The 27,682-nt window shown below is 36.7% G+C and overlaps 1 long non-coding RNA gene across 1 annotated transcript; it reads right to left on the reverse strand.

Annotated features, from left to right (window-relative positions):
- Window positions 1–7,909: 7,909 nt before the first annotated feature.
- On the reverse strand, window positions 7,910–27,482 carry LOC122514139. The gene is made up of 2 exons (XR_006302955.1): window positions 26,292–27,482; window positions 7,910–8,092 (listed from the first exon to the last, which is right to left on the reverse strand). It is a non-coding gene; the product is annotated as an uncharacterized LOC122514139 (long non-coding RNA).
- Between the last annotated feature and the right edge of the window lie 200 nt (window positions 27,483–27,682).

Consider the following 27,682-nt stretch of genomic DNA (forward strand, 5'->3'; position numbering starts at 1 on the left):
CAACACGCGTAATATTTTTCACAGTCAACGTGTGAGGAATGATAAGCACATAAAAAAAAAAAAAAATAAATACGTAACAGATCGGAGATGAAAACATAGTATTTAAAAAATGGCCTCGCGTATCACGAGAGCAGAAGATTACTAGGCTTATTCCGAGAGACTGCCACTTCGCGAAAGATAAAGATCTTACGTACTTTGGAAAAATCGTTCCTGAGTCCTGACGAAGATGGAACGGTGATCGATGGAAGGTATGGCGTTAAAGTAACGCCCACTTCGTTCGGTTAATTAAAGGGTTAAGAGAACGATACAAAGTAACTCGCGGGGCCAGGTTCTTCCGAACCAAATAATTGTGTATCGTATGAAATATCGTTACGTCTTACGTTATAGATCAAATGATAGTGTTTTAAACAAAGAAATTCATTAAACATCCTATCTAGGAATAAAAGAGGAAGCAAAACGAATGGTAAGCTTGCGAACAACTATAAATATAACTTTATATAATCGTTCGAAAAAATTATTTATATTATATTATAGGATCCCAAATTGGGTTCGGATAAATTTACGCGAGTTAAATTGCAAAAATAAGTAACGAAGTTGGCTGAACATTTTTGTTGTTGAAACAACCTTCGACGCGTAAGTAAGGGTGGCTCGATATCGTAACGATAATCATGTAAGAAATAAATAAAAAAAAAAAGAGAGAAAAGAGAGAAAAAGAAAAAGAAGAAGAAGAAGAAGGGGTAGCATCGATCCTCCACGCCCTCTTGCAACTCATAGATCATCGCCGATGGCTCGAAGCGATCCTCGAGGTGACGCGAAATCGTCCACGATCAAACAACAGACACCATGGAACAACACGTTCCATGGGTTAACACAATTTTGCTGGCCAACTGCCTTTCAAGACGCTCTTATTCTCGCACCACTCTCGCACTCTCGTAAGATCGCATTTAGGGCAGCAAGCTGCACGCGTTGTTCTTTCTCTTCCTTATTTCTTTCTTTATTTCTTTCTTTCTTTCTTTCCTTCCTTCCTTCCTTCCTTCTTTATTCTCCCAAGAAAAAAAGACAAAGAAGCCTAAGGACAGCGATTCGCGCAAGATGAGCATCTCGAGAGTGCACCACCAACATGATCGAGTGCATCGCTTCGGGCTTGCTTGCATAGTCGCACCAAATTCCATTTCGAGCACTCACACACACACATACGCACACAAACATTTTCCTTCTCTCTCTTTCTTTCTCTTTCTCTCTCTCTCTTACTTTATTTAGTAACTTTCCGAGAAATTTTCATCCAAGTAATTTTAGATTTACATTACTTTAATAACACTAATTGAAGAGTTGGTAGTGTGCACATCAATTTAACTCTCAACGATTTCAATCTTACGTTTATGTGACTGAAAAAAAAGAATTAGGTGTATATATTAGTGAATATTTATGCGAAGAAAAAAAGAATGATCTATAATAATTTATATTACAGTAATTACGATTAATTAAAGTCGCGTATCATTTAAAATGGATAATCGGTACTTGTTAGCTACCGGGATCGACAAGATATCAATTTGCAATGAATAATTTATTAGTAATTGGACGAGTAACACGATCAATTAGGATTTATTCGATTTATTCTTGTCGAGTTTTATCCCGGATAAATAGACGTCATTTTTTTGTTGTCGTCGGCAAAGGGAGACACCGAAGATCGATCGTTAGAGAAAATAGTCAAGATAAAAGTAAAGGAAAAAGAACGTAAGAACGTAAGGAAGGAGTGCTGAGGGAGGAGGAGGAGGAGGAGGAGGGAGAAGAGGGGGGGGTCGGCGGGAAAAAACACATAAGAGGAGTAAATTTTTTTACATCGATCGTCGGTCAACAACGCAGCGGACAAACGCGAAAGAGCACTAAACTCGTTCCGTTAACGGTTTGCAATTAAGTCGTTTGGAAATCGCAAGAATACCAGAAGAAGTGGGTCGATTATCCGTGCATTCTTTGCCGACTGGTATCGCGACTTGTGTACGCCAATGCGACTTAATTGACCGTACTGTTTGATTTTACGATATGGCTTAATTGTCGGCGCCGTGCTACGAACTATCAAAGGACTAAATGGCAAAGGACAACGATCGCCGTTAACTTTAGATTGAAATCGTAATCCCCCTCCCCGTCCCCCTTCACCCATGGCCCCCACCGTCATACGACATCTCGGGCCGTGCTTAATTCCGAAGAGAATTCGCGAAAGATTTTAAAAGACGTCGATTTCATTTGTTAGAAAGTTTCGGTCCTAAATTGGTAAGTGTTCACGAATGGTACGTGTGAGTATTCAGGTGTGTGCGTGTGCGTGGGAGTCCTCTTTGCGAGTTTCGCCCCGATTAAAAGTTGTTCGAATCGACGAATGAGATGACGAGGAAGAAAATAAAAAAGCAACGTTTAAGAAAGATGAGAGAGTATCTCTTTGAAAGTATTTTCAAATGGAAAGGTCTCCTCGCGAAAGGAGGAGGAATCTCTATCTTTTTCTTTCTTTTTTTGTGCTTTTTCATAATATTATATATCGTTTCTAAGCATAGTTCTCAATCGACGAATACGGAGATACATTTTTATCTTTGGGCAAAATTTGTTCTCTTGTTTCAATTAATTATTCCATTACGAATGAATTTCAATCGAAATAATACAATACTTAAAGAAATTTAATACGAGATTTTAAGTCCGTAGAGTTAGGAAGGGGGTAATTAGTCTTTCGTGGAAATAATTAGAACATTGCCAGGCCACTCCACTCGTAGTAGGGATGGGTAGCGGTAGGGGAGGGGGGCGGGGGGATCATAGAAAAGCATCGAACCAGGAGAGAAAACTCAACTTCATTAAGAGCGTTCTCGTTAAGAGGTACTTCGCTATTTCGAATAACTCGTCCCCGATATATTCTAGATCTCGTTTAGATCCTCTCAAGTTACGATGAGATTCTCATTAAAAATCGTTAACAAGTGAAAAACATTCGTTATCGATAAATGAGGGAAAAAAACCAAATTTTTTTCCCATCTCAATTCTCAACTACTGATCTTGGAAAATGATATAAACTAGAATTAATAATAATAATAATAATAATAATAATAATGGTAATAATAATACGAAATAGAAGTCATCTTTGTTTTTAAGTGAGCTCCAATTTTGCGAGTTCTTGGCACTCCTCTACTTTGCCAATTATTCCCTGCCACACGTCGCATTTCAGAAACAGTGAGAGTGAGTGAGTGAGAGAGAGAGAGAGAAAGAGATAGAGAGAAAATGGGCACTGATGGTGAACAGGGCACCGCGAAAGAGGCGTAGGGTCGTGATAAATCTTCCTCGAGGAGAGAAAAACTAGCTGGCCAAAAATATATGCAAGCAGGAGATGGATGGGTGGAGTGCAAGGGCGGTGCCCATGCCAGCAGCGAACTCTTTCGTCTCAGTTTGTTTCTCAACATTATTCTATCCTTCTTCTAACCCCCCCCCACCTCCTCCTCCTCTTCCTCCTCCTCCCCAACACCCCCAACCTTTCTACTTCGAGAAAGGAATAAAGAAAGATGAAGAGAGAACGTGTCTCTACTTTTTGTGAATTTTTTAGCGATTGAGCGATTAGAGAAGGCAGACGTTCTCGTCAATTTTTTTCTTTTACCTTTTTTATTCTTCTAGTCTCTTCTTGTTTTCTTTTTCTCATCTTTTTTTTTTGTTTTCTTCTTTTTGTTAAACTCGCTTCTATTTCACTCATCCTCCCTCCCTCCCACTTTTTATATCCAGTAAAGTTTCTTACCGTCGAACAATCTCTCCTACGGTGTTCGCATTCCGAACGATATATTCGTGATTTTTTTTTTCTTTTCTTTTTTTCTTTTATATAGATTGAAAAAGAGAGAGAGAGAGAGAAATTTTTCTATGGAAATTCGTATACTCTCACCGATCTTTTTAGAGAAGAGAGAGAGAGAGAGAGAAGGATGACAGTATCTTTGAAAGTATTTTAAATAAAGGTCCTCGTGAAAGGAATCTCTATCTTTTTGTTTTTTCTTTTTTATTTTTTTATTTTTCTCGCTCTTTTTTTCTTTTTCACGTATCGTGCCTAAGCGTCGTTCGTCGCCAGCTGCCTCGGTTAATGGGCAGAAGCGCGTCAGGATGGTCTTAAAATCGTCTCGTTAGTCGGTGATAACATTGGGACCGTATATCGATTTGAACGTATGAAGAGAAGGGGCAGAGAAAGATAGAGAGAAAGAGAGAGAGAGAGAAAAGGTGAGGAGGTGTGGAAGGTGGGATGACAGAAGAAGATACTTAAAAGTCGCTCGTAAACGTGTTATAAATACGTGAAGTTGTCTCGTGGTTACTACTCGAGACGAAACTTCCTTTCATATTTTTCTGCTTCTTTTTTTTTTTTCTCTTTTTGTCATTTTTCTTTCGGACTTTTGAAAAAGTCCACTCTTTATGCATTTCGTTGGCACACCTGTGTTTGACTTTTCTTCCTAAGGAGAGGAAGAGAGAGAGAGAGACAGAGAGAGAGGGAGAAAGAAACACTTTTACCGGAAGCTCAAAAACCAACCGGCTTTTTGTTAAACGTTTTTCCTACCGAATGTCGCTACCTCGTTCAAACTAATTTCGAGCTTGTTCTTACAAATGAAAGGGTTCGCCGCATCCGCGTTCTCCCGTAACCACCATTTTCGTGTTTAAATATTTATCGTACTTCAGAATGGAAAAGGGTAAAGGGTAGAAGAACGAATTTCCCACCTAAGCAAAATTTCTATATTTCTATCCCTTCTGAAGGATATTGTTTCGTTGGAACACAAGAGAGGAGGAGGAAGTGGTTGTACATCTGTTCGTAAAGGATTGTTTCACTTTTATTCAGTGTCAATATACGTCGGATAATTTTATCTAGATTTTGTACAATATTTTTCAAATAGAATATCAAAGTACAATATTTTAAACGTTTACGATATTATTGAGTTAATAATTGTGCTCATAATTATGAAATTAAGTCATATATCTCTTGTTTCGAGATAATATTTAAAAGATTACATTTGTGAACAATAAATGAATTCATTATGATATCGAAATAACAAACACCATCTAACGGTTCGTTCATTTTTGACAATATCGTGAAAATTACATTGAATTCATTTAGTTTTAAATAATATGGCGTGAAATAATTAATATAAAATAATTTTTTTGTTAAATTCTGACTTAGAACACTCTCATAACTATGGGCACAATTAACGTTTAAGTTTTTAATATTCGTTCGTTGAAATATAATAATTTCGAGCTTTTTCGTTGAGGGATGACTTGCACTAATATCGTTTGAAATAAATTCGATCGTAGGTATGGTTGCTAGCGACCCCTATACGGGTCAGTCGTTCATACGGAAACTTTGCACAGATGACGACCCGTAACAGAGGTCGCTAGTCATGAATATGAGTTACTGCAAAATAAAAAAAAAACAAAATTAACATATATAAATATATGCTCATTGAAAATGCAATGAAGTTAACAAATGTTTCTAAAATAAAAATTAGATTAATCGATGGAATTATAAATAATTTTGGACTGTATAATATCAAAACGTCATTTCGTTCTTTATTCAAATCCTGACTGCTTCAGACATGTTTGAACACCGGTCATTGTCTTCCCTACGTCCTTCCATTTCTTCTTCTTCGTCTTCTTCTTCTTCTTCTTTTCATTTATTTCTTCTTTTTCCTTTGTTTTTCTCTTTCTACTCGTGACTACTGACAAGAAGGACGAGAGAAAGGAAGAAGGTGAGTCGTTTCGTTTTGAGATAAGGAGTCGACTGAGTTAAAAGCCTACCGGTGGTACCTCGTCTCGTCTCGTCTCGTCTCGTCTTGACTTGCCTCGCGAAAAGCACTTTTACAACTTCGTTCGTGAAAAAAAAAAAAAGGGCGAGACGAGTCGAGTGCTTTCCTTCTTCTTCCTTTCTGTAAACAGGTGCTGCTGCTGCTGCTGCGTTGAATTGTTAACAAACTTTCGTGGAAATTAATTTTATGAAAATAATACGAAAAAATCAATTGAAATATGGGATATGAAATTAATTTATCGCTCAAATGAATTTGTCACGACGATATAACTATATTTCGGAATATTATTTATCTTTTATTGAATGTTTTTTTTTTTAATGATTTTGTTCGAATAATAATTATATATATATAATGATTTATATATTTAATTTAATATTATTATTATAATAATTATATTTTATTATTTAATATATTATTATTTTTATTCTTTTATTATATATAATTTATATATATATAATAATAATGATTTATATATTTAATTTAATATTATTTATTATAATAATTATATACTATTATATATAATAATTATTTGTATTCGTATTTTATTAGTTATTTAGTTATTTCATTATTATTATTATTATATATTGATTAGTATGAATTATTAGGTATTAGTAATTATTTGAGAATATATATATTTGAGTAGAAATCGAGTAGCAAGATAAATTATCTCGAAAAAGAGTGTCGGCAAGTTCGTAGAACATCGAGAATCGCTCCATTTAGTTGCAACGATTCGAAGAGACCGCTAAGAACATCTTATTTGGATAACCAATATTTGACTTTTGACAGATTCGAGCCTGGAACGGTGGTGGTACTTCGACAGAGACTGCCGCCGTATGTTTGCAGACGACTTTCAGTTTCGCCTGCCGGCAGGTTGATTTAGGATTTAGGGATTTTTGCGTTTGTTGTTCGAAGATCACGTGAATAAATATACTCGAGATGATTCCACTATTTAGTCTTTCTAGAGGGTGGTCCCATACGTGTGGTAGTGGTGGTAGTTATGGGAGGGGCTCTTTGGAAAAATCATAACTTTGTTAAACACACCTTTTCATATTGTTAGTTTGTTTAGACAAATGATAATACAATAATAATAATAATAATAATAATAATAATATTAATATTCAAAATAACGACATTGATTATGTTGAAATTTTATACAAATTCTTTTTTTTTTATTACATATACGTTTGCAATTTTTCTTATGCTAAAAGAATCTTTCTTCCTTTTCTTTCTTTTTTTTTTCTATGCATAGTTAGCACAAAGGAAAGTCTAGTCTCGAGATAGATAAAAATCTACGGGTATGAAAGAGGAGTTCAACATTGGAAAAGGACTTCGAAAAGATATACATATACAAAGGAAAATTTTCATCGGGAAAAGGATACCGGTCCGCAGATATGTGTGGGCGAATCCCGATGTTTGGATAGTCTTTAACTGACCATTATTACACCTGAATGGAAGATCTTAAAATGGTGGAAGAAAGGGCATTTGCTTCATCCGGCTCTTCCACTTCCTGCAGATTTCCAATAGCAAAACCCGTGCGTAGGATTCACAAACGAAATATAACAATTATCTTCATCCTTTCTTTGTAATCATTTCTTCATATGGGTAAGGAGAAAGAAAGAGATAAGAAATAAGAAAAGATTTCCTTGTATAACATCGAACGTGCCCATTCCGATCGATTGTATCCATAAATAAGTTCGATATGAATCGAGAAGAAAAATAGCAAAGGACAAAATAAAAAAAAGAAAATATTCGGTCCGTTCGATGGAATCCTAAATACAACAAAGAATTTGTTCTACAATCGCGTGCAGAAGAGCGAAAACATTTTTGCACCGTCACGAAGCTTGCAAATTGGAAAGAAACGTGTCACGTCAAAAATCGTTAGAAAGGAATCTTCGATCGATCATTGAGATAATCGTCGGGCAGCATCTTTGCTCCGTTTTGCTTACTTGAAAAAGCAAGAAAGGTTGAGAAAACGGTGACATAACGCGGCCTGTAAATGTTGAAAAGCCATTCATTTGTTAAGGGAGAAGGGTGTGGGAAAAGAAAATGAATCGAGGGCGGTTTAAAGCATACCACTTTCTTTCGCCATTTGCTTCCTACCAATTCATTCCTCTTTCTTCTTCACCTTCTGCTTTTTTCTCATGTATTCATAGTAACTAAGGAAAAGGACGAGATCTGATGCAGTTGCCTTTCCACAATGCTTACTTCATTCTTGTAAGGATCCCGTTTGCAAGAATGATGCTGAACAGCCGTTTCTTCAGTTGCCTCTGTTGCTGTTCTCACTGCCCCATCGTCAAAATCTATTGACGAGAGAAAGAAAAGTTTCAGCACACACAGATAAAACTATTTTTCGTGAATACTATAGTAGGGATATAGGTCGTGTGGACGAGCGTTTGTTTATTTAGGATGATCCTTTGCTCGGCCACGGGTTAATTCTTTCAAAGCCGTGCAAATCCTTCGTAAAAAAGGACTGATACGGATCAGTCTGGTGCGTTGTGCTTTAAATTCGATTCTATCGATCGGAAGTTGTTGCGACCTCTCGAATGTGTGTCTCGACACCATTTTGAATCCTAACAATTTTATACATTTTATTATTATTTTTTCCTTTTTTCCCCTTTTTTCAATATATAGGAAATAATCTAATGGAAATCGTGTGTTCGTACGCATTTGGAAACAACTAAAACGTAGATACGGATATTCGTTCCTTCGGATTCGTTCTGCAACGAACTGTTAGATTGAGCCTAATCGACTTCCGTTAGATAAATCAATGGCGTCGGTAACAAGAGGAGACTTACTCCGCCTTTTTTCAGTTCCTGTTTGACGTCAGATCACATTTGCTTGGTGTCCAGTTACGAACACCCCACTTGTGGTCCAGAAGTTGGACAGCAACGCCATCTCGTCCAGATATTTTTCGCCGGAACGTTTCTTTCTTCGCCTTTTTCCCTCCTTTTTTTCCCTCCTTTTTTTCTTCCTTTCACTTTCTTTCTTTCTCAAATGACGTTGTCCAGATCACTTGAGAACCACTGGCTGCTGGTTGGTCGCGTTAGAAATGTTCGAACGACACTTGTGGCTTCGGGAACACCTGCCCTTTTTCCATCTCCGTCTCTTCTGTCTTCTCCTTTGTATTTTCTTTTCCTTTTTCATTTTAAGGAGCCCAAACGGGGTGACACGTTAGTTTTAAATATAATAATCTGCATGCTAACTAACTAAATTCGATTTGATTTTCATCTAACGAGAATTACACGAGATAAGCGGGTCTTATCGATTCAGGGTCATATTCGTTCGATTAAAATCACGTTCGCAATGCGACTCGTAACGCAATCACTAACACGATTTCGAACGATTCCCCCTTGCCTCGCCCCTCCCCCCTCTACCCCATTGGTTTCCACACCTACGTAACCCGTATTCGTCGTAAAATCGTATCCGTTCCGAACGAACACACTTTTACAGTGAATCGTTTGCAATAAAATGAAATCGCTGCTATCCAAAGAGAAAGAGAAAGGGTCAAGTGAGCGAAGTAAAAAGGTGGACGCGCAAGGCCAATGAAGTTGCAATGTTCTTATCTTCTCTTCTCTTTCTCTTTGTATTTTCGCTTATCGAAGCTAACCACGTGCAAAGGGGAAAGGGGGAGGAGGAGAGAAACGATCTTCTGGACATTTGAAAAGATGTTGAGTCAATGGTTCTGGTTCTTTTAAGACGTTGTTAGATACTCTGTAAAAAAGAGCAGTCAAAATAATTATCTAATTAAATCGTCGAATGAATTTGAAAACGTTTGTTCTTTTTTTTTTTTTTGAAAACTTGACCGCACGTTCGAAAGTCAAAATTTAATGTAATTCGATGTTTTCTTCTCTCTCTCTCTTTTTTTCTTAAAGATATCCGGTTTCTCTTATTTCATGTTGTATTTCACGGAAAAGAACAGAAAAGAAATATACCTAATAAATGGGTCGTTTTCGTACGATTTTCTCTCCGGTTGTATGCAGATTAAATCGCGAAACTCATAGTCAGTCGCGTATAACCGAATTGAGAAATATCGAATTCGATCTCGTTGTCTCGTGAAAATCGAAACGTAGATATGTTGGAATGATCGGAGTCATAATATAGCTCGTTCGCACTCACTTATCGTTGAACATAAGTTTCCCATAGTGGACACACGCGATCACGTAGGTTGTATTAGTATTAATATTTAGTAATAGTAGTAGTAGTAGTAGTTGTAGTAGTTGTAGTTGTAGTAGTAGAACACGTAACGGTGGTGTTGTTTGTTCGTTTTCTTCAAGGCACACATATGTTTTCATGCGTACACTCGCAAAAGTGTCGAGTGTCCTTTGGAGAAAATAACGCGTCCGTTTAACTTCTTACGGCCTAAGGTATCCCGTAACCGAGTTTGAAGGAGAGGGAAGTGGGTGTTACGGGGTGTGCCTGGGTACTATATACGTGATCCTTCGAATAACCGTAATAAAGGCCCACCAAGAGTATCCGTTCGCGTTTCTTCTCCAAGAAGCGTGTCTGCGAGGGTTGAAAAAAATTTCTCTGCCACGCGAGGGCGAGAGAGAAAGAAAGAGAAAGAGAGAGAGAGAAAGAGAGATAAAGAAACTTGTGATACGCGTGGGTGTATTCACGAAGAGAGAATCTTTATTCTTTCTACGAAAGTGAGTGGTCCTTACGTATATTCCGGAACGAAATAAATTCGAAGGAACGAATCTCTAACGAGGAACTCTTCTTGTAATTTAACTATCTTATTACATCCTTCTATATCATTTGCCAGATTGTCTTGTTCGAGAGATTTATCTTATAACTTTTGGGGTAGATACATATGCAGTTATTGTAAGATATATATATGTATATATATTTTTAAACCTACGTTTTATAATAATTCATTTGAAATTGTACGAGAAACGAACGTATGTTGGTCAAGATGCTCGATATTATATATTAAAACGTGAAATGAACTATCTCTACGTTATCGTGTTTATTAAATAATAAAATGTTGAGAGAGAGAGACGAGAATAATCATTGAATATATATTTTAAGGAAATAATATTTAAGTTCCTTGTTCGTAGCATCTCCCGATGTATATTTCTTAGAAATGGAAGAAAAAAGTAAAAGAAGTAGAAGGAATGAATGAGAACGAAACACAGAAAAGGGACAGAGTGAGAGAAAAGGAGAAAGAGAGGAAGAGTGAGAGGGGTGGGGGGGGAGAAAGAAGAGAGAAGAGAATAAATGCAAGAAGAAACGTGGTGCTTCTTTCTAAGGTTTAACGTAGCTGCTGCTACCGCTGTTGCTGCTGCTAAGCCGCGGTAAGGGTAGTTAGACATCGTTTTTCGAGAATGCATCGAGGGTCCGGAAGTGGGCGGAACTGCAGGCAGGCTGTGCTCGTCGCCATTGTATACAAGAACTAGGTTTTTTCTTCCACATCACTCTTCTCTCTATCTTCCTTTCTCCTTTCCTTATTTTCTATCTCTCTTTTTCTCTCTTTTTCTCTCTTTATCGTTTCGGCATGTATTATGTAGCGCCACGGCATGCTTTACCAAAAAGGACATTCGATATCCGTAATACCGTAATAACAAGCACCACCGTCACGTCATACAGGACGTTTCGAGAAAAGCAAGAAGAAGAAGAAGTTGAAGAAGAAGAAGAAGGAGACGGGCTTTCGGTTCCCTTTTTTTTCGGATGAAAGATAAAAAGGAATGATGATTTAAAGAAAGGAACGAGAAAAATATATTCACCCGAGCGTAATCTCACTTTTGAATTTTTCTCGATAAATAAGTTGAACGCGTAAGTCCTCGTATGAAAGGAAATCGAGTGGATATTTTTCGTGTTTCGCGATTATTCCGTTCGAGGACACTTATGTTTGAGAAATATGTTCTCGTATAATATACGTTGGCCAGTTGTTTGCTTTTCTAAAGTAAAATATTATATTTCTGTACTATACAAAGTGTGTGTCTACATATAATATACGTTTTTCTTCGCGTTTAACGTTATAGATCTCAGTTTTGAATATTTCTTTTCTTTTCACGATCGTTATCAATCGTATCGTTTAATCGTTTTATCAGTTTTACATCTTATAAATATAATCGTATTATTATTGTTCGTTTATCGATCGATCACTAACACGGTTAAGTTAAAGTTCTTACTCGAACTTAAATGTGTGTTGTTGAAGATTTTTTTTTCTTTTAAAATCTTCTTCCCACCCGTCGACTAAAAAATTGCAAACGTCTTCGATGTTATATTAACTCGCCACAAAAAGCCAATTTGGAGTACAATGGAGGGCCGCGTACGCACGCGGCCGAATCATCCACTCTGTTCGATGTATAACAGAGAAAGAATGAGAGAGAGAGAGAAAGAGAGAGAGAGAGAAGAATTTCGTCCGGAACGACGCGCGATCGGACTTGATTAAAAACGAGATTGCGGGAGCATGATTTCGAGGTGGAAGATTAGGCTCGGGCTTTTATTTGATTTGCAATTCCATTTTATCGTCGGTGTTGTTTTAAGAGTCTCTCATTCTTCTTTGTATACGTTAGTGTGTATCCAAAAGTCGATTTCACCATAAGAGATCGATGATCTCTTTGCGGTTTCCTTCGGGCTACGTAGAAACCACGCGAATGTAATTCCAATGAAATTTTACTATTACCGTTCTCCAATCTAACAATTCTGTGGGACGATTTAAACGGGTAATCGTTTGAAATTCGATTTAGAGTTTTGTTCTTGTATTATTTGTATTAAATTCGACGTTTATTTTATTCTATTATTTTCTTTTATTTTCTTTTCTGTTCTTTTTTTTTTACGTTCTATCGTTATTATCGAAATTAAATAAGAGCAAAATTGTTACTCGTATATTTTGTTTAATATAATTTTTCCTCATACCATTTTATTCTATTAAATTCGACGTTTATTCTATTCTATTCTATTCTTTTATTTTCTTTTCTGTTCTTTTACATTATATCGTTATTATTGAAATTAAATAAAAGCAAAATTGTTACTTTAACATTTTGTTTAATATGTTTTTCTCATACCATTTTATTTGATAACGTTAATGCTACGTACGTTTTAAGAAGAGAGTATTTAAGACTTCCAAAATATTTTATTGTAGCATTCGTATATATTGTGACAGGTAAGCATTGTCATTTCCAGTCCACAGTCGTACGGCTTTTAATGCCGTTGAGCAAGCTGCAAGAGGCAGATATAATCTTTTTCTCTCGTTAGAACTCATTCCCGAACCCGTTTCTTTTTCCAAGAGAAATTCCTGAATGGTTTCCCGCTGAGCTTCTTATTGCACACTCTCCTCGTACCGAATTAGAGCGAACGTTTGAAGAAAGGACTTGCTCTAATTCGCACACCAAATCTTTGCGAAGTGAACCACTGATATTGTGTTGCTCACAAGTGTTACAATACTTTCTCTCTTCAGACCATACGAAGAAACTTTGATCGTATTAACAATGGAAACGAACAATAATCATTCAATTCTTTCTCATTTACACAAGTTAAAAAATTTTTTAGTATCGAAGAAATTGAAAAATGTCAATCATTTGTTTATGCAAAGTGAGTTAGTTACACGAGTATTCGTACCCGATTTCATAGTCAATTTGAATAAACATTTGTTTATAATGCAATATTTAATAATCCTAAAATACGTTTCCACGTATATAAAAATTAGAAAATATAATATATTACAAGAAAAATATTGATTAATTAATTGACAGTGGAGGTAAGAATTACTTCAGTATGACAAACTGTAGGTAGGAAAATGAATTATATCCAAATATAATGTTAGAGAAAAATTATTTTCACAAGAACACGATGTATATACCGCAAAAGGAGAAAAAAATAAAAGCAAAGAAAGGAAGGGAGAAGAAAAATAAAAAAGAAAAAAGAAAAAGAAGTAAAAAAGGAATGGAAGGAAAACAAAAAATCACGGGTGGTAAAGCAAATACGGGAAAGCATAATTACGGTGGCATAAGAGGGTGTATAACGGAAAAGTTGAAAAGACTAATTGCTCTGCACTGACGCCTACTCGAATCCTTTTAACTGGCACTTTGGTGCGGCACCCTTGGTGTCAGCTTTTCGTTCGGCTTGCTCGCAGAAGATTAGAAGTCTCATTAAGTCTTTGCGAAAGGAAAAAAAAAAAAAAAAGAAAAAGGAAAGAAAAAAAGTATAAGGAAAAAGACTACGTTAACGTGGATAGAACATCAAAAGGAGGAAAGGAACACGCCTTTCGCGACGTCGATAGTAGCAATAATAATTTACAACCGTCTGGATACCGTGACGAATTTATTTTCGAAGAAAAGAATATATTTTCTCTCTCTCTCTCTCTCTCTCACTCCTTCTCTATCTATCTTTCAATCTATCGAGTGATTTTACAAAAAGCTAAAGTGAAACCAAAGATAAATAGAAAATAGGCTAAAAAAAGGAATGAAAGAAAGAAAGAGAGAGAGAGAGAGAGAAAGAGTAAGACGAGTTGGGGATAGGAGGTGGGGATGGGGGGAGAAAAAGGTGGAGCAAAAGGGTGTGTCGCGGTATCTTCTGGTAACGAGGGTAACATCCAGTTTTGAGAATGACTCGCCAAGGAATGCGTGACTCGCGCCATATGTCTCGCCTTTCTCGAAGAAACAAAGGAAACCTTCCGATTCGGTTCGCTAAAAACTATTAATGAAAAGCAAAGAACTTAGCCGTCGTTCCTTTATGCAATTTGTTGTCTTCAAGGGTTGACCATCCTACATTAGCAAAAATCATCATCTTATTTCTGTCGGATTTTTTAACAATTATAGCGTGAAGAGTTGTACCACGTCTGACAGATGTCGTAGGTATTCATTTTTGTTCTTAATATAAAATCGAAATGACTCGTGATTAGTATTGCCTATTTTTGGTGTTTATTACAAAATAATAACGTTATTATTTAATTAGAATAATATATTATTAATGAGATTTAAATATATATTACTGTAATTATTATAAAATATTACTGTAAAAGTTGAGAACGTTAAGATTCGCATGATGAATATCGACACATGCCTATTAAATACGAAATGCTAAATTTGCGCATATTCTTATGCATTAATATTTTGGACATAAACCAAGCTATCATATGAATCTTGACATTCTCCAATATCGATATTTTAAACTAACATATAAATTTAAAAATTCGTATTAATAAACATAATAGAATTATTTCTTTTTATAGTTGTTTAATAAAAGTAAACAAAAATATGTAGGATTTACTTTAAAAGGATCGGAAGAATGAGGATTAACCGTGCTTGAACAGGAGATAAAGAGGAAGAGTTTTTAAACTGATGTGAGAGAGTGAGAGAAAGAAAGAAAGAAAAAAAAGAGAGAGAGAGAGAGACAAGCACGCGTGCGAAGGAACGCCATTATGTTTCAGGCAGATTTTCGAGGTGGATCCCTAAGGCCATAGGCCGTCGAATCCCCGCGGCGTACCGCAAATAAATTTCGCGACTCCCCATAAATAATTAATAGATTCGTTACGAGGGCGCGTGTAAATCATCGACCGACGCACGAGTCTCGACCCTTCTCTCTCTCTCTCTATCTTTCTTTCTCTCTTTTGCTATATACGTCTGTCTTTTCGCTCGTTTTCTTTCTTCCTCTTATCCACGTCTCCGCCTTCGCGAAACAAGAGAGAAATTCTCGAAGAAAACGACTCCGTACGTTTTCGACAGTAAAATCCTGCTTCTACGAAGGCTCGTTGAATTTATTTTATCCCTTTTTTTTCTACAACCATTCCATTCCATATTATTCTTCTTCTTCTTCTTCTTCTTCCTCTTCTTCTACGAAATTCAATTTGCTTAACCTTTCGTTTAATATTCATTTCTGGTTATATATCACAAGAATATTAGATTAACATTACTTCAAATTAGATCCTATTGTTAGAATTAAGCAGAAAGGATTTTAATACGATTAGGAATATTAATCGTACTAATTTATAAATATTGGGATTAATATATAGAAAGAAAAAAAAATAAATAAATAAAAAAAAACATATAACAAAGTGTTAACTCTTTGTGAAAATCAATGCTGTCTCGTATTCGAATTGGAAATCGCGAAGAAAGTCTTGTCTCCTCTTGTCTTTTCTTCGTGAATTGTCTCCGTGAGGGCAGGTGTTCTCCTTTGAAGGTGCGCAACTTGCCTTCGACCTACTGTGCCCTGCCAGGTCAGATTCTTCCGTTGTGAAATAGTGGCATAATGGATGTCCGAAGAAAAGAAAGGTTCGTCTGCCTCATCCTCTTCCCCCTCCACCATCTCTTACCCCCCCCCACCTACTCTTCTTCTTCTTCTTCTTCTTCTTCTTATTCTGGTACATTCTGCAGTAAGCTTTCCGAATCGAAGAACCTATCATTATCCGGCGCGAACCGGAAGCACAAAGCCTAGGGGGCCGATGAGATCCATCGAAATCGAAGGATCTTGAGAAGTCCTTGCAACAGCGGTGACTTCTGAAGAGATCTCATTCTCGATCTATACGAGACTCGTTGAAATTGGATAAGGAACACACCGAATTCGATGGTGTGGTCCTTCCCTCCTCTAACATCCCCTTTTCCCTCCCCTTTCTTTCTTTCTTTTTTAACAGAAAATTGGCTCGCTTTTTTTCTTCTACCGGCTACATTGCAACGTAGACTCGTCCTAGACAAGGACGATACTATTTCTTATTTTAATCCTATTTTTATCGTCCCGACACCCTTGCGTCTCGGACATCTGCGTCTCGGACATCTGCGTCTCGTCAAACGCTACTACCATCGTAAATTATCCGTTGTTAAAGGTTGGTTTATTACCTGGTGAAATTGTAGGAATGAGATTAGGATTAGAATATTACGTAGAATAGGTGTAATCATAAATTCGTAGATTTTATTTTCTCTTATGTTTTACTTTTTTTTTTTCTTTTATTCTATTATATACATATACAGGTAACTCTCCTATAATACGGTTTCGCTCTAACACGATTAAAAAATTATAAAAATCTTGGTACAGCACTGTATTTCTACAGCACTGGATACTACAATGATTGATTAACGTATTTAAAAAATAAATTACCTTAAAATAATAACGCGAAGGAATAATGAACTTTGGATCTTATATAACACGGTTTCACATGACACGACATTTTTTAGGAACCTATCTATCGTGTTATAGGAGGAGTCACCTGTATATAATAAAATAATTCTATTATAATTATTATAAATATTTTATAATATAAATAATTCTTTTATTATATATTAATTCTTTCTATTATTATAATTATGTTACAAATAATTCTATTACATATAAAAATTAAAATTAAAAAATCTCTCTCACCGGACGTTCGATAACTCGAATAGAAAAAAAAAAGTTTCGGTACGATCGTTTGATAAAAATTGTAACTATCGATAAGATTTTATTTCCAATTAATATCACTTGAGAGAGAGAGAGAGAGAGACTCTTAAATACCATGAAATACGAAAAAATGTATAAGAAGAAAGAAGTTTTTGGTACCGCAAAAGGCGGAAGTCGGACGTCTTGGTTGGACTCGACTAAAACGGAGCTCTCGAAAAGATTTCGAGACGACGAACGGCGACTCACGGATAGCACGTCTGACCGATAAAAAGCAAAAGGGTGTACCGGGTGGAAGCAATAAAGCGTAAGACGGTGGTTTTCTTGTTGAAGCCCTCATGCCACGGTGTTACGAGCTGGCATTTCTGGTACGACACGGCAATTGGAACTCTGGCAGATGTCCGACGCGATGCTGACATTCCCGGCATCGGCCAAGACGATGATTTCCACGTCGATCGGTATCTCAAAATTACTCAGTTAAGCCCACACTTTCGTGAAACATACTTTTGTCCTTATTAGTTCTCGATCATTCTTATCCAATTCACGCTTCTTATCCTTCTTTTGCTTTTTTATTATTCACAAACAAATCTTACGTCAAACGATGAGATAGATTTTCACGAATGTTTTCTCTCGATAAATTTACAAATATGTATTATTACATTTAAATGAATATCATATTAAGTATCTAGTTAATGGGATATAATCGAAAAGATAGTTTGAAATTCTCCCTGAAGTGATGGCAACCATTCGAACTTGTAGGTAAGGCGAGCCACTTTGTTCGAAACTCTATTCGAAATTCACTTGGTAACTTAATTAGTTCTAAGTTTCTATGAGTTAGTAGTTGTATAATGTTAAAACGTTTACAGTTAGGAGTCACACTCGAACAATTTCACGAGTTATTCGTTCGGATGGAACGAAGAACGAGAGAGAAGGATATATTCAAATTCAAAGTCGAATGTGAATTGCAATGTAGCCGGTGCTATATAATGTGGATGTTACATTACGGAAACAGGATTCGCTTGGTACGAGACCGGGATTATACGGGTCCGCATATGTAAGTAGCTTTCTCTCTTTGTAAATCATCAAGATGGAAGCGAGTACAAGATGACAGAGGATCGTTTATTTAGTTGTTTCGGTGTCTTAACCTTTGCCACTATCCTCAACGACATTTTTATTTGTTTGTCAAAAATTCGACGATGGGATCGGAGGGAGGGAGGGGAGAGGGGAGAGGAACCTGTTCGCGAAAGGTATAAACATGAATCAACTCGCGACTCTAAAAATAATTCTTACCGTACTCATCCTTCTCGTAATAAAATTTCTACGAAAATTGTATATATAGGTATATTACTCGTGAATTTTTTTAAATGGAAAAATAAATAAATAAAGAAAAATAGGGGGGGGGAGGAAAAATGAAAAGTCTCAATGGTTATCGAAGTAAACGACAAATTTAATGTTAAAAGCAAATTGATGTCGCCTTTTCTGTCGAACAACGGCACAAACGTTGTTATATGTTCGTTCACTCGGTACCAAAGTTATTCGCCAAGACCGAATCAGGCCGGGCCTTTTCTTTTCTCAGCGAATTATTATCGTCAGTCGGCTCTTACAAGAGCCAAGTAAGAAAAAGTCAAATTGCCCTGTACTTACAAATGATGGTCCCGAAACGAGCGACAAGACGCGCCGCACCGATGTTGAAAAACATTTCGAGGCCGTTACGATGAAAAAGGATCGTTCTTCGAGAACGTGCAAATTCGAATCAAACGAGAATTTCTAGAATGAAAATTTTGAGATTTATAAAATCGTATAATTATTATATTTTAAGCCGTTGGAAATGTTCATTAACAAAATTTTACATTAACTTTATTAAGGACAAACCGAACACTCGTAACTAATTGTCCTATAATAAACATATGAGTAGAAACTCTTTGCACAGAAGTATAATTACATCGTATACGCGAATATCGATTTTGAGGAAGAGAATGATCGACAAACCCATTTAAAGCGGGATACTTAAAACGTAATTACACACGTCGTACAGTTTATATCGTTGTATCGGAAAACGAGTTCCAACTATGTACGTTATATTCATCATCAAAGTTTTATTCATTCGATACCGAAAAAGTATATGTAGGGTATCCGATAACAAAATGGGTAACATAAAACGAGGCCAGTAAATTCTTATCTTTAATTTGACAAATTTTAATAGAAAATGTATAAACGAATATATATATATAAAGAGAGAGAGAGAGAGAGAAGTGAAATGGCAAAAAAAGATGAGATCATTTAAAAAGTATCATCATCCTTTTCTCTGATCAAAGTGCGGAGAGGGATCGTTAGCACCGGATCGAAAAGAAACTTTTCTTAACGTACCATGACAAGAAGGGAGCGAGAAAGCGATATCCAAGATGACAGGCAAGCGCATTAATTCTAATTAACTGGCATCCATTCGCACGTCTTACCGAGTTCGTTGCTATGATTGGCGAAGGTTGTATATAAGAGTGAGGAGGTGGGAGGGGGGGGGAAGGGAATGGAACTACTTTCACGTGGATACTGCACACGCTTTATGGATCATGTTACGCGTGCCTCTTTCTCTCTCTTTTTGCTTTCTTTATTTCTATCATTTTAAAGCACCTGTAATACACGTTGTAGGTTATACACGTGTGACTGCGTTTGATTTTTCCTTTATTTTCTCTTGTAGATTTAACGATCGTCAATAGCCGTGCTGCATGATCGAGAATAAATAAAAATAATAGATAATACTCTCTCGATGTATTATTATCCTTCAGATATATTTATAACTCGTTAGAGCTTTAATCGTCCTCATTAAAAGGCACATATTCGTAAGCTTCGGGTTCCTTCCGCAAGAAATAACGCAAACCCACATCGATTACGTTCCAGTAAAATCCACTCATTGATTTTATTCCCGTACAACGCCCAAGCCAGTTGAATTCATTAGCGTCATATTTCGGCAGATAATCGCATCCGCCGCATTCGTTATGCTGGCTATTCCGTACGGCCCACGGTTAGTATCTTAATGAGCCCTCGACGATCGTGAAAATCACTTATCGGCAAATATATCGTAAGGATCGGACGTTTTTAAAGTATGTTCCCTTAACTTCCCTTAACGATCTCGATTGTATCTTTTACCTCGATCGTAAAGAAACCTATTATTTATGCATGCACTCGCGAAATGATTTCAAACATTACAAACTATCATCTTCCGTATAATAACTATCACAGAGATATAAATATTATTTAACATTTATAATCGTACAATTAAAAAGAAAAAAAAAAGACACGAATTATTCCAACAACGAGCTATAATATATCGCAACGATCAAATATTATTCCCATTAAAATATAATCATACCTATCCTCCCCATCGTCCCTATTTTTTTTCCTAATAACAAACAATATTATATCCCCTTCAACAATAATATCTATAATAATCTTAGCGAATACAATAAGTATAAAAAAAAAAAAAAAGCATTGATAAAATCCGATCGATGCCCGTACGTTGGAGAGAGTTCACAAAAGAAGAACATTTGCGAGTACATATCCTTGGATGAAACAAAAGGGTGGGTGGGTGGGGGGGGGCGGGCAGAGATGGTAAAAGGGATTGGTGTATACCGTCTGGTACATCAAAGAAGAGGTAGAAAGAGAGGTAGAAAGAGAGGAGAAGATGGCCCCCCTGAGGACAGTCGAGCCATGGCTCGATTTCGGAGCGCAGCTGGCAGGTGTTCGAGACCCGGCGAGATCGTTCTCTCGCGTTTATGCGCGCACGTGCTTTATTACTCCGTCTCCCGGGCAGCATCTCAGTGACTCCGGTGCTCGTCAATCAGCGAGACCAACGCCGGCAACGTTCCTTTTCTTCGGCCTGTCTCCTTCATCTCTTCTCTTTTCTTCTCTTCTCTTCTTCTCTTCTTCTTCTCTTTATTTTCCTTCTTGTTTTCTTCTTTCTCTCTCTCTCTCTCTCTCTCACATGCACGTATCCACGTACGTACGTACGTTCGTACGTGCATACACAGTGCACCGTTTTTTCTTCTGATTCTTTCCCTCTCTTCTGTTCATCCCTTTCTTTCCTCGGTAAGAGAGGGTCACGGCCTCAGAGCAGGTGCCCAAAACCGCGGCTGCACCATGCCACACACATACGTATATACACACGCATACACACTCACAATCAAGAAGGACTCTCGCATGCATTTTAGTCATGCGCGGCGGCGTACGAGCCCGTTACGTAAATCTTCCTTGCCCTTCTTGTTACTCTTTCTTTCTTATCTCTCTCTTTCTCTTTTTATTTATTCATTCATTTATTTATTTATTTATTTATTTATTTATTTCTTTCTTTTTCCTTTTAGTTCTTCTTCTCTCACTCCCTCCCCAATCGGCTTCTTATTCTTTTTCTTCGTATTTTTCGCCTTCTCTTCGTCTTATTGGTCGTCGTTGTCTTCGTCCTCTTAGTTTCTTTTTCCATCGGAGAATACCTTTTACGTTCGAGAATACGATCGTTGTTCGATGCTTTGCATCCCCGATCCTTTCCGAGACGAAGCTCGTTGAGCTCTTTTTAGAGTCGTTGAATCTTTGATTTTACGAGGTCTCGTTAGAACCGCTTCATGTGCTTTCGCTTCGTTCTACGTTCTTCTTCGAGCCTCTTTTGAATATCCGTGAATGGTTTTTCTTCAAGTAATTATTATATAGATATGGGACTCGAAATTATAAAATATATGTTGAGTAGAATTTAATTTCATTATGTTTACGCGATCGATAACGACCGAGACTAGAGATAATTATCGTATCGTTAATGAAATCACTTTGGAAAAGGGATTAATGAATTTTCAACATATATATATATATTTTAAATTTAATATATTCTTTTGTAGTTTTTAATTATCTAATATATATTTAATATTAATTATATAATAGAAATTATAATTATTTTATTAAATCAAATTATTCATTTTTGTCTTACTTCAATTAATTGCATACGAGTTAAGAGAATTCTTATTTCGATGTTTCTTTTTTTTTATACGTCACGTATCAACGAATTCAAAATCATTCATTTAAATTGTATTCAATTAAGTTATTCAAAAAAAAAACCATCGAATACGTATATTAATATTTAAGAATTTATATATGTTAATAAAAAATAAAGTGTTTATGCGAATAATATGGTTTTTGGTAAGAATTAACGGGATTTTAAAAGCTGGTCAAACGGAATGTCATACGTAACGTACTAAAATAATCAATAAATGATTAAACCTTCGGATTGAATAAAATCCGAGAATCGGTTTATGTGCAAACGATCGTGTTATTCTTCGAATCGATTGGAAAAGAACGATATGGTATATTGAAAAGTTCGCGACAAGTAGTCGGAGAATGTGTTATGGTTTGAAAGAAAGACTCTCTTTCGTTGAATTGGAAGCCACATGGTTGAAAAAAGTGTATGGTAGGCGTAGAGAAAGATCGTCGATTGCGTGTTCCCCATTAATCAACCGAAGAGAAGGACAAACGATTACGCCGACAACGTCTCCTTGCTCGAGAACGTGATCGCCTTCGAAAATTTCTACTCGATCGATGACGAATGGAGACCTGATTCTGACAATAACGACAACAACAACAACAAAATCTCTCCAATTAAAAAAAAAATGAATATATTTACTGGTACGAGTCTTATAAATATTCATCGTGATTTTAAATCAAATATTTGTTATTTCTTTTCAATGACAAATTTCAAATTTATTTAAATGAATTCGAAATTATTTGATACTTATGTCGAATCATCTACACGATAATAGAATTTTACGATAATAAACGTTCAATTGAATTCACTTATATCTATATCTATTTATATATTATCATTAATAATAATTTCAATAAACGTAGTATCTTCTTTTTTTCTAATCGCGTTCATTTCTATTTTTGATGATGTATCTCGAAACGTGAAATTTTACGTTTATTTTTAAAAATGATCTAGGTCCGTTTTAATATTTATTTCCTTCTTGTTTACCGTAATAACATCTACGATTGGAAGTTAACTGTCGTAAAAAAAAAAAAAGGAACATTTCGTGTTGCTAAAAATAAAAAATGAACTTAGGACGCTATCGAAATAAACGGGCTCTTTATTATTTACGATCGCTAAGAGTTTTATATACGCGTTTGTGTTGTTGAATATTTTCTATTAATTGCCAAGGAATAACAAGAAAAAAAAAAAATTAAAAAAAGAAAAAGGTAATAATAAGGATTGTAAATCCGATCGAGTCCGAGTCTCGTTCCTGTCGCGATCGACAAAGATCGATGATCCATCCGAGGATCCATCCTCTTCTCTACTCTTCGCGATAACTTTTCACTTCTCTAGTCGTGTTCAGACTCGTTAGTCCTGTGTGTATTCTTGATCATGGCCAAGGATAAAAGATTACCAGACCTCATCGTTTGACCGAAAATAAATCCTTTCTATTTTTTCTACTTCTTCTTCTTCCTCATCCTCATCCTACTCTTCTTCTTCTTCTTTTTTCTTCTTTATTAAATTTCACAATAATTAACGATTGCACTGTAAACGAATACGAATAGAGGTGGTTATTTTTAGAGATTTATTTAAATCGAAAATTACAATTCTTTTCGTGAATCGACTAACATTAATCACCTCGATTATAATTCATTTTAAATTCCACATCCTATTAAATTCACTTCCATATAGAAACACATAAACACACGCACAAACACACACATATATATATATATATAAGCACGTATACATAAAATGTTTAATGAAAAAAATTTAATAAGAAAATTATATCCAATTCTGCCAGTAATCTACTCGGAATCGAATATTATTACACGTAAACGTATAAACACGTAGTTTAATGCAACCTACTCGTCGTATTATTAAAAATCATTATTCGATTAAGAGATAGTTAAAAAGAGAAAGCAGAAAAGAGACAGAAATGAAAAAATCAAAACAAGAAGAAGGAAGAAGAAAAAGAAAAAGAAAAAGAAGACAAAATAAAAAATAAAGAACTACAAAATAAAATAAGGATAAATGGGACGACTTTTCTTCTCCAACTGGCCATTACAATTCGACATGGGGAACGTAGGTACCTGCTTGGTTTGGTACCAACACACGTCTTACACGTAATACGCCGCGATCCATACACCTGTAATAACATCGGTGGGTTTACGGCGAGGACCTTTGACCTCGCTCGCGTTCGAGGATCGCGCGCGGGATGCGTTCGAGAAGGGGGAGGGGAGGAGGGCAACGTTGGTACGTCGATTATCCAGTCATTTTCCCAGGCTCCGTTCGGCCGGTATAACCCTCTCTTCCTCGCCCTTACCTCACCTCCCCTTCTCATCACTTTCTCATTCTTTCATCTTTCATGTATCTCTCTCTTTCTCTTACGTTAGTGTCGAGTTGGAGAACGTTAGGAGAATGACGTACCCATGCGAGCTAGTGGAAGTCCGTCAGAGCTATTACATTCGGACTTGAGATAAAGATGGGAGGGAAGGAGGAGGAGAGGGAGGGAGGGAGGATTGGAGAACGCGAGGAACGAAGAGTTCAAAATAAGAAAAATAAAAGAATACAAAATAAAAGGGAAAAGGGACGGCTTAGTGGTACTCTCCTTTTCTCTCCATTATCTCTCTCTCTCTCTCTCTTCTCTCTCTTTCTCTTTCTTTTAGATAGCAAGAGAACGCATACGATCTTGCGGGTGTGTATAAGAGAAAGAGATAGGGAATGGGAGGGGGATAGGAAGGGAAGGGAGGAACTCGTCTTCTCGGCATGCACATTAAGAGGTCACGCTCCGGCAGGTGGCGGACTCGTGATTCACTCGGTCGGTCTCTTCGAGCTAGGTGCGCGCGCCGTGAGGCGACCATTCTCACTCACACGAGCGCAAAATTATTGTCAAGGAGAACTACGTCCCTTATTTTCCTTCTCTCGTAGGGAAATAAGAACGTCTAATGTATACTTGATTTATTTTGTCGTTCCTTCATTTTCTTTTTTTTGGTTTCCAGTTAAACTTATAATGTGATCTCGAATTGTTTCGTAATAAATGAATTTTCTTTTCTCTTACGTGTGTAATTTAAGAGTGTAAGTGTATAGAATTTGCATTTGATTTTCAGATTAAATGAGATAGATATTCGAATTGATCGAGATGAAAAAGAATAGCTTTGAATGGGGTGGGGGAAGGGAGGGAGGTGGATAGTGGATATCATTCTTCAAAGTTCTAACTAGCTTTCCAATTTCCATCGTATTTCCTTGGTATCTTCTATTTGACCCCCACTACTCTTTGCCACTTTACCTTCTTATCCCTTTCTCTTTGTACGACGACACCAACGTGTCCGTATGTGCCCTCGAGGTCTTACCGGGAGCTCATAAATCTTCTTAAATATCTTCTCTATCTGCCGAGCATCCGAGTACGTGCGGCTTGGTACTACTACTCTCTTTCTTTCACTCTTTCTTTTTATTTCTTTCTTTTCTTCCCTCTCTTTCTTTCTCTCTCTCTCTGGTATTCTCAACCTCTCACGGAAGGTAAAAGACCGTGGCAGGAGTCGCTGGACAGAACACAGCTGCCGCTTAACAGTAGTTGTAATGGGCATGCAGAGTGCGCGGGAGTGCAATCAGACTTCATCTCGTTGCGAAGCTTCTGAACTGAGAGCATACATCACGAGTATATACGTGTGTTCTTACGAAGCCCCTGTCACGAGTATACTTCGTTCATTGTTTCTGCTTTATAACCCGGAGCTTCTCTTCTCTTCTCTTCTCTTCTCTTCCTCCCCCTCCTACTCCTACTCCTCCTCTTTCTCTCCTGTTTCTTCTTCTTCTTCTTCTACTTCTTCATTTTCTTCTTCTTCTACCTCCGTCTTTGTCCGACCTCGCTCCATTTTCTACCCTTCTTTCAATATCCCCCTATCTCTCTTTCCCTCCAGATGCAACCAACGCATCAACCAATATATAAACGTTTAACCTCCTTCGTACACGCAACAATTTATTTCGTAACGTTAAGATTATTCTCTCTACGATTACTTTATAACGCCCAACGAGAGAACAACGATCGTTCGAATTTTCCCTCGGTTAATAATCTTTGATGGCTCTTGGAAGATACCATAGACTCTATTTGTGTGGTTGTAAACTTTTTCAATTGAAAAAAAAAAAAAAGGAAAACTTAAACGTATGTATATGCATATAAATACAATACTTACATAAAAACATGTATAGTTCGAGTTAGGGGTATTTTCTTCTTCTCTCTTTCTCTCTCTCTTCGTTTAATCTTCTCGTTCCTTTTCAAGACTGTTAAGAAAAAGACGGAGAAGGGGCAAGAAGGCAAACGCAGGAATACAGCAACGGTTGCAATTGCACCGCTCACCGGTGTATCTTTTCTCTTTTTCACTCTCGGCTACTTTCCATTCCTTTTCTCTCTCTCTCTCTCTCTGGTCATCCCAAGTTGTGTCTTCTTGTTCGTCGTCTTTTGGTCGGCTTGGCATAACTTGGCTCGGCTTGCCTTGCCTTGCCTTTGCTTTGGCTCGGCTTGGCTTGACTTCACTTCACTTGGCTTGGCTTGGCTTGGCTTCACTTGGCTTTGCTCGAACAATCACGGGTAAGCACACGATCGTGGCTCGTCGCGCGGCACGAGCACGCCGTCAGAGTTTGCAGCTGTGCATGCTTTTCTTCTTCTTCTTCTTCCTTCCTTCCTTACTTACTTACTTACTCCCTACCACTTTCAAAGTATCGTCTCCTTCCTCGGATTAAACTCCTTCTTCTTCGTCGTCCTCTCTTCGTCCTTTTCATACTTTTTTATTCTTCTTTTCTCTCTCTCTCTCTCTCTCACTCTTTCTTTCGTTGGTAGCCAACGGTTGCTTAAATCGCGAATGCTACACGATCGAAATGATTTTGCACTTTTGATAATATCTCCTCGAATATATTATATCTCTATTTTGTTTCAAAATGACGAAAGAGGCCACTTCTGATCAATTATTCATACAATAATTTTTTCTTTTCTTATTTATTTTGCATTTCTTTTAAGGTTACATTTTTATAAAGTATTATTTTGGAAATAATTTGATTTGTTTTATATCATCATCGTACGATTCGTTTCATCGAACTTGATAAGATTCTCATCGTATTTCGATGATCATTTCTCAAGTGAAAATGTAAAAGCAAGTTTCGTAGAATTTAAGGTGAATCGTATTATTTTACCTGTACTGGTTCACCTATTTCGTTCGGAGTAAAAGAGTTCGTCTCGAGTGGGGGAAAGATAAGTTCGTAAAACGAGGTGAAATCGAATCGTGATTACAGGCGGTGCTGGTCGATGTTTCGAGCACGCCTTTGAACCCGGAAGTTATCGTCCAATTCGTGCAGGAATCCCTTTTTCAACGGAATCTTTTCTCTCTTCTCCGCAAATATTTTATCATTAATGAAAAAAGTTCGAAGAAATGTCCGGGACCGCCAAAAAAAATATTAATCCGATATATCGATCATCTTCTACGTACAATTTTAGCAAAATTATTTCTAATAACAACAACCAATATTTGTATTAACAGATGTAATTAATATTGTATATCCAAATATTCATATCAATAAATTATATTAATTG

The sequence above is a fragment of the Polistes fuscatus genome, unplaced genomic scaffold (assembly GCF_010416935.1).
Source record: "Polistes fuscatus isolate 324 unplaced genomic scaffold, CU_Pfus_HIC Scaffold14, whole genome shotgun sequence".
NCBI classification, from domain to species: Eukaryota; Metazoa; Arthropoda; class Insecta; order Hymenoptera; family Vespidae; genus Polistes; species Polistes fuscatus.